The sequence below is a fragment of the Nicotiana attenuata genome, unplaced genomic scaffold (genome assembly GCF_001879085.1).
Source record: "Nicotiana attenuata strain UT unplaced genomic scaffold, NIATTr2, whole genome shotgun sequence".
Lineage (NCBI taxonomy): Eukaryota > Viridiplantae > Streptophyta > Magnoliopsida > Solanales > Solanaceae > Nicotiana > Nicotiana attenuata.
The window spans coordinates 777,008-784,577 of NW_017670238.1; the positions used below are offsets into that span (position 1 = coordinate 777,008).

The 7,570-nt window shown below is 42.8% G+C and overlaps 1 pseudogene; it reads left to right on the top strand.

The window, feature by feature from the left end:
* LOC109236434 overlaps nucleotides 1-1,991 on the top strand; it is an 81,428-nt pseudogene extending 79,437 nt beyond the window's left edge.
* The last annotated feature ends 5,579 nt before the right edge of the window (nucleotides 1,992-7,570 follow it).

Consider the following 7,570-nt stretch of genomic DNA (forward strand, 5'->3'; position numbering starts at 1 on the left):
CGGCTGAGTGTGAGGCGAGCTTCAGAAGCTCAAGACAGCTCTGACTACAGCACCGATATGGTTTTGCCCACAGGCTCAGGACCCTATACAGTGTATTGTGATGCTTCCCGTATTGGGCTTGGTGCGGTATTTATGCAGGATGGCAGAGTCATTGCTTATGCTTCGAGGCAGTTGAAGATCCACGAGAAGAATTACCCGGTTCATGATCTCGAGTTGGCAGCCATTGTTCATGCTCTGAAGATTTGGAGGCATTACCTATATGGTGTGACGAGTGAGGTGTACACGGATCACAAGAGTCTGCAATACTTGTTCAAGCAGAAGGAGTTGAACTTGAGGCAGAGGAGGTGGTTGGAGCTGTTGAAGGATTATGATGTTACTATCTTGTACCACCCGGGGAGAGCCAATGTAGTGGCTGATGCATTGAGTAGGAAGTCCGCCGGCATGGGTAGTCTTGCTTATGTTCCGGTCAGCCAGAGACCGCTTGCTTTGGATATCCAGGCCCTGGCCAATCGATTTGTGAGGTTGGACATTTCTGAGCCTAGCAGAGTGTTAGCTTGTACAATCGCTCGTTCTTCATTATTGGAGCGTATCCGTGATCGGCAGTTTGATGATCCCCATTTGTGTGTCCTGAGAGACACGGTGCAGCGTGGAGGTGCCACGAAGGTGACCTTAGATGATGATGGTGTTTTGAGGTTGCAGGGGCGAGTTTGTGTGCCCAATGTCGATGGGATTTGAGAGTTGATCTTAGCGGAGGCCCATAGTTCTCGGTATTCTATTCACCCGGGCGCCGCGAAGATGTATCAGGACTTGCGGCAGCATTATTGGTGCGTAGGATGAAGAAAGATATTATTGCATATGTGGCTCGATATTTGAACTGTCAGCAGGTTAAGTATGAGCATCAGAGGCCTGGGGGTTTATTTCAGAGGATTGAGCTTCCCGAGTGGAAGTGGGAGAGGATTACCATGGATTTCGTTACTGGACTACCGATGACTCGTAAGAAGTTTGATGCTATTTGGGTCATTGTTGATAGGCTCACCAAGTCAGTGCATTTTATTCCTGTTGCAGCCACTTATTCATCGGAAAGGTTAGCTGAGATCCACATCCGAGAGATTTTTTGCCTTCATGGGGTGCCGGTATCTATTATTTCGTATCGGGGTACGCAGTTTACCTCGCGCTTCTGGAGAGCAGTTCAGCAGGAGTAGGGAACCCAGGTTCAGTTGAGCACATCGTTCCATCCTCAGACGGACGGCTAGTCCGAGAGGACTATTCAGATATTGGAGGATATGCTCCGAGCTTGTGTCATTGATTTTGGAGGTTCGTGGGACCAGTTTTTGCCTTTAGCAGAGTTCGCCTACAACAACAGCTACCGGTCCAGCATTCAGATGGCTCCATATGAGGCGTTGTATGGTAGGCGATGTCGGTCTCCAGTCGGATGGTTTGAGCCAGGAGAGGCTCGATTATTGGGTACAAATTTAGTTCAGGAGGCCTTGGATAAGGTCAAGATCATTCAGGACAGGCTTCGTTCGGCTCAGTCGCGGCAAAAGAGTTATGCGGATCGTAAGGTTCGAGATGTAGCTTTCATGGTTGGTGAGCGGGTCTTGCTCCGAGTGTCGCCTATGAAGGGCGTGATGAGATTTGGGAAGAAGGGAAGGCTTAGCCCTAGGTTCATTGGCCCATTTGAGATTCTCGATCGTGTGGGAGAGGTGGCTTGCAGACTTGCCTTGCCGCCCAGCTTGTCAGTCGTGCATCCAGTGTTTCATGTGTCCATGCTTCGGAGGTATCACGGCGATCCAACCCACGTGTTAGATTTCAGCTCTGTCCAGTTGGACAAGGATCTGTCTTACGAGGAGGAGCCGGTAGCTATTCTAGACCGGCAGGTTCGACAGTTGAGGTCGAAGAGTTTTCCTTCAGTGCGTGTCCAGTGGAGAGGTCAGCCTCCTGAGGCATCGACCTGGGAGTCCGAGTCTGATATGCGGAGCCGTTATCCTCACCTATTTCCCGACTCAGGTACTTCCTTCTTTTGTCCGCTCGAGGACGAACGGTTGTTTTAGAGGTAGAGAATGTGACGACCCAAAGGGTCTTCACCGGATTTCTTCCTATTTCCGTGCTTCCAAGGCCTTGAAAACCTCGCTTTTAGTTACCTCGATTTGCGTGTGCAGTCCGGGCGCCAAGCCGGAAAGCTTTTATGTTGAAATATGTGAACTTTGTAAAAAATTTAAAGAATTTTGATATTAATATTGCTAAAGTTGACTTTGGTCAACATTTTTGGTAAACGGACCCGGACCCGTGATTTGACGGTCCCGGAGGGTCCGTAGAAAAATATGGGACTCGGGCATATGCCCGGAGTCGAATTTCGAGGTCGAGAGCCCGAGAAATGAATTTTTCTGTGAAATTATTTTTTTGAAATTATTAAGGAAAATAGAAATAAAAATTGATTAAAAGACTATGGTATCGGGCTCGTATTTTGGTTCCGACGCCCGGTACAAGTCTTAAATATGTGTTAAGCACTTTCTGTAAAGTTTGGTCGAAATCGGATGTCATTTGACGTGTTTCGGACCTAAATATCTAAAGTTAGAAGTTTAAGAAGTTTGAAATGAAAATGATGATTTTGAGGTTTGATTCATTGATTTTGATGTTATTTTGGCGATTTGATCGCTCGACTAAGTTCGTAGGAGGTTATTGAGTTAGTGTGTGTGTTTGGTTGGGAGCCCCGAGGGCTCGGGAGTGATTCGAAGGTGGTTCGGGGTAATTTTACACTTAGAAAACATAGCAGATTTTCTGCAATTTTTTGCACAGCAAATCCCTTCTTCGTGTTCGCGTTTCAAACACGCGTTCGCGAAGCTTCAGTGGTCCCTCTTCATCGCGTTCGCATCCCTCGCCTCGCGTTCGCGTAGAGTCATTTGACCCTGAGGGCTTAGTCCTTTTTCTTCTTCGCGTTCGCGGACACTTGACCGCGTTCGAGTAGCTTTCCAGACTCCCTTCAGCGCGTTCGCGTTTCCCCTATCGCGTTCGCGTATAACAGTTCCTGGACCCCAGCAATTTCCTTCTACGCGTTCGCGTCTGTCTCCACGCGATCGCGATAGCTTACCCAGTTTACCCTTCGCGAACGCGGCCCTCTCCCGCGAACGCGAAGGGCAATTTTGCCCAGCGAATTTTTAAGTTAAAATCAGAACGGTGAACTCGGGATTTTCATAAAAATACACGAACTCCTTTCTTCTCCAAGAACTTAGGCGTCCATTGAAGCTCCCTTTCATCAAAACTTCTTGGGTAAGCATTGTTCAACTTGTTTTCTTCAATTTCCTCTATTAATTACTAAATTCCTAGCCCTAAATCATGAATTCAAAGTAGAAAATGGGGGTTTTGGGTAGAGTTAGGACTTTGGGGATTTTGGGTGATTCAACCTCAATTTGGGGTCAAATCTTGAAATAAATTATATATTTGAACTCGTGGGGTTATGGGTGATTGGGTTTTGGTCCAAGCCTCGTGTTTGGACCATGTGGGACTGGTGTCGAATTTTGGTGTTTTTGGAAGAATGATAGGAATTTCATTTCTAGGCTATGGGATTATGTTTTTAATCCCATATTGATAATATTGAACTAATTATTCCTAGATATCATTGTTTCGGAGTTGGATTGTAGAGGAAAGGCGGTATTAGAGAGTTGATTGCTATTCTTGGACCGAGGTAAGTGTTTGTTCTAACTTTGGCTTGAGGGAATAGGATTAGGATGTTATTTGCTACTTGCTAAATGTGGAGTACGGTGTATAGGCATGGTGAAGGTTGTCTATGCACCGGAGTCTAGCATGACCGTGAGTCTTAATTGCTTTTAACTCGAATGATGTGACATAACTTCCTTGTTTAATTGATAAATTTCATATAATGTGAACGGTTGAGAAAGAATTGTGATTGGTATATTTTGGAGTGTTGGCTCGAACAAGAATGTGATAGTTGAGAAAGAAGTGATTTAAAAGAGGACGTGTTAAGATTATTCCCTTGCCGGGACGTGTAGACTATTATTATGTGCTCTCCCTCGCCGGGATATTTGGGTTGTTAGCTGTACCCTCGCCGGGTTAAAGTGTTATGTTGTCGAATTCCCCTAATGGGTCCTTCTTTACAAAGTCAGATATTTTGAACTATAATATGGGATCGTGTGGCACGCCATCCACTTATTTATATATTATGAAATGGGATCGTGTGTCACGCCGTCCACTTATTTATATATTATGAAATGGGATCGTGTGGCACGCCGTCCACTTATTTATATATTATGAAATGGGATCGTGTGGCACGCCGACCACTTACATATTATGAAATGGGATTGTGTGGCACGCCGTCCACTTATGAATTAAGAAATGGGATCGTGTGGCGCGCCGACCACTTATATATGAGCTATGGTATTGAGATAGTTTCGTCGTTATATCCGTTGATCTGTATTCGCTGTATTTTCCCCGAGCATGCCCCCTTCCCCTTTTTAGTTGATATTCTCTGCTGTTATTTTTGTTGCCTTTGTGTATATATATATCTGCATAGGTTGTTTTTGGTAGGTCCTGTCTAGCCTCGTCACTACTTCGCCGGGGTTAGGCCAGGCACTTACCAGCACATGGGGTCGGTTGTGCTGATGCTACACTTCTGTGCTTTTTGCATAGATCATAGTACCGGAGCAGGAGCCTTTGGTCAGCAGTAGGAGCGTTGGGAGCTTACTTCAGTCCAGAGATTCTGAGGTAGCTTGCTGGCGTCCGCATGGCCCGGAGTCTCTCTTATCTCTGTCTTTCGTTTGATTTCCCTTGTATTGGATCAGACAGTACTGTATTCTCATTCAGACTTTGTATTTAGCATTCTGTAGAAGTTCGTGAGTTAGTGACACCAGATCTGGGTAGAGGTGTATTTGGAATTCCGCATTTGGTTTCTGTTATTTATTTTTCGAGACTTCCGCTTTTATATTAATTGCCTCGTTCTTCTTTATTTTGTTAACGATGTTGAGAGAAGTGTTAAATTAATTGGCTTGCCTAGCTCCTATTAGTTGGCGCCATCACGACTCCCGAGGGTGGGAAATCCGGGTCGTGACAAGAATCTATCCACCATTTTGAACGGCTTGACGAGGCAGCCACATTTTTAACAGTAGCACCCGTTCCTGCAACATTTCCATTAGTTTGGTTTTCATTCGTCATTTTTTCTGTAAAGTTGGAAACAAAATAGAACTTGGTTAAATCAGTGAAGTTTTGATATCTTCAAACTGAATACCAAACCAAACATACAACACGTAACAATGGTGAAGTTTTTATATACTTCAAACCCGTACGTTTATTATTCCGGTAAAATTTTTATATACTTTAAACCGGACAGAACAATAATTGGAGTAGAAAGCACGAAGGCTTTAGTCTCCAAAACAGTATACAAAATAAGAATAACAGTTTAATATATATATTTCAACACAGAAACGTTAGTATAAAATTCCTTAAGCTTGTGAGCGTTACTGTGTTAAAACACAAAATCAGGAAAAACAAAACTGTTAGAAGAATTAAAGAAATCTGGAAAAATAGTAGAGAATCAGAAATATTCCGAGTACACAAGTTTCTTGTGTGTCCTTAAGGAATTTTAACCCCCTCACAAGTTGCCAAGGTAATGGATTAAATCCTCCCAGGATAAAACGGAATAAACCTTCCTGCAACAGTGGACCCTAAACCCTAAACCCTAAACCCTAAACCCTAAACCCTAAACCCTAAACCCTAAACCCTAAACCCTAAACATACAAACTGCAGGATCCCAACGAACTCAAAGAACGGAGCAAAATCACACTTACGAATTGGAGAGAGAGAGACTGCGAATTAGGATGCAGTATATTCAAAAAGAAAGAAGTTCTGGAGTGTTTTTCGTGTGTAGAAAATGGAGTATCTGGAAAAGGCCTTTTCAGAAGAATACGCTGCCTGCCGCGGTTCTACCACGGTTACGGCAGAACCGCGGTCAGTGAGGCTCTCTGAATCTGCCTGCCGCGGTTCTACTGCGGTTACGGCAGAACCGCGGCCAGAGAGTCCCTCTGAATCTTCAGTAGGGTTCTGGCATATTTTCAGCAGTGATTTGGCATTTAATTAATTATTAAATAATTAAATAAATTTTGTCCAAAAATAATCTTATCGATCATTTGACAAATCCAAATCCAAATCCAAATCCAAAGCCGAGCCAAGCGAGCGACGACGGCGCGAGGGTTCATTCTCCTCAACTCCTTTTAAGAGCTTTAAGAAGTGATTCTATATATAAGCACACAAATGTGATTGTCCCTCACCAATGAGGGACAAAGTGCAAGACAAAAGTTCACTTCTTCAAATTTTCATTTTTTCCTCTATTTTATTTTCCTCCATTTCCAATTCACACTTCCTCTACTTTAAAGCCCAATGGCTTAAAGTCCAACAGTTATGATACAATATGAATCTAAACATTCTACGTGAAGCTTAATGCATCTAAGAATTTTATAAAATCCTTTTGACACCTTTACATACCTCATGTAAGACACACACACACACACTATATATATATATATATATATATATATATATATATATATATATATATATATATATATATATATATGTGTGTGTGTGTGTGTGTGTGTGTGTGTGTGTGTGTGTGTGTGTGTGTGTTTGTGTGTGTGTTGGGAGGGAGGGGGGAGGTGTACCCGCCCGCATTTTAACAAAGTTAAGATGTTTTGATGAAGCTGTTGATTTAGGTGGTGTGTGCATATATATGTATATATGTATGTGTGTATGTATGTATGTGTGTGTGGTGGGGGGAGGGGGGAGGTGCACCCACCTGCAATTTAACAAAGTTAAGATGTTTTGATTAAGGCTGTATGGTGGGCCGGGCCCGGGCCTAAATGGGCTAAACGGGCCTGGGCTTCACAGTCCCGGGCTTCGTGGGCTCAACGGGTGGGACCAGCCCGTGACGGGCCTAAGCCCATATGGTCCTGGGCTAAATGGGCCGGGCTCGTGGGCTTAGCGGGCCTAACAGGCTTTTTTATTTTCGGGCTTTTTTTTAAATTTTTTTTTATTTAAGGCAATTTCTTGTAAACCATATATGTATGTATATATATAAATTGCTCTTATGCATGGCTATATAAATATATGTAGTATATATAATATAGAAATCTAATTATTAAAGTGCTTGACGAAAAAGTAAAATAACAAAACAATAGTAAAACTAAATTGCATGCATAATAAATTAATAACAAAGTACAACATGAAGCATAAATACGTCTAATAATTTTAAAATAACACAAATTGTTGAAAAATCTTAAACACGAATTTGATACCCTCAACACAATACTTTATATGCCTCCTTAAAATGCCTGTGGTACACCCTGAACGAAAATTTAAGACTCTTCCACAGTTCTTGCATTTTAATATTTGGCCTTCTTCATTTTCTTCAAGCACTTCATAGTATTGCGAAACAAATAAGCGCACTCTTTCCGAACGAGGCATGATTTAACTTGAAGATTGAGATTGAGACTTGAAATCTTGAAAATTGGAGATTGAGAGATTGAGAGAAATTTAGATTGAGAAATGAGTATTGAGTATTGAA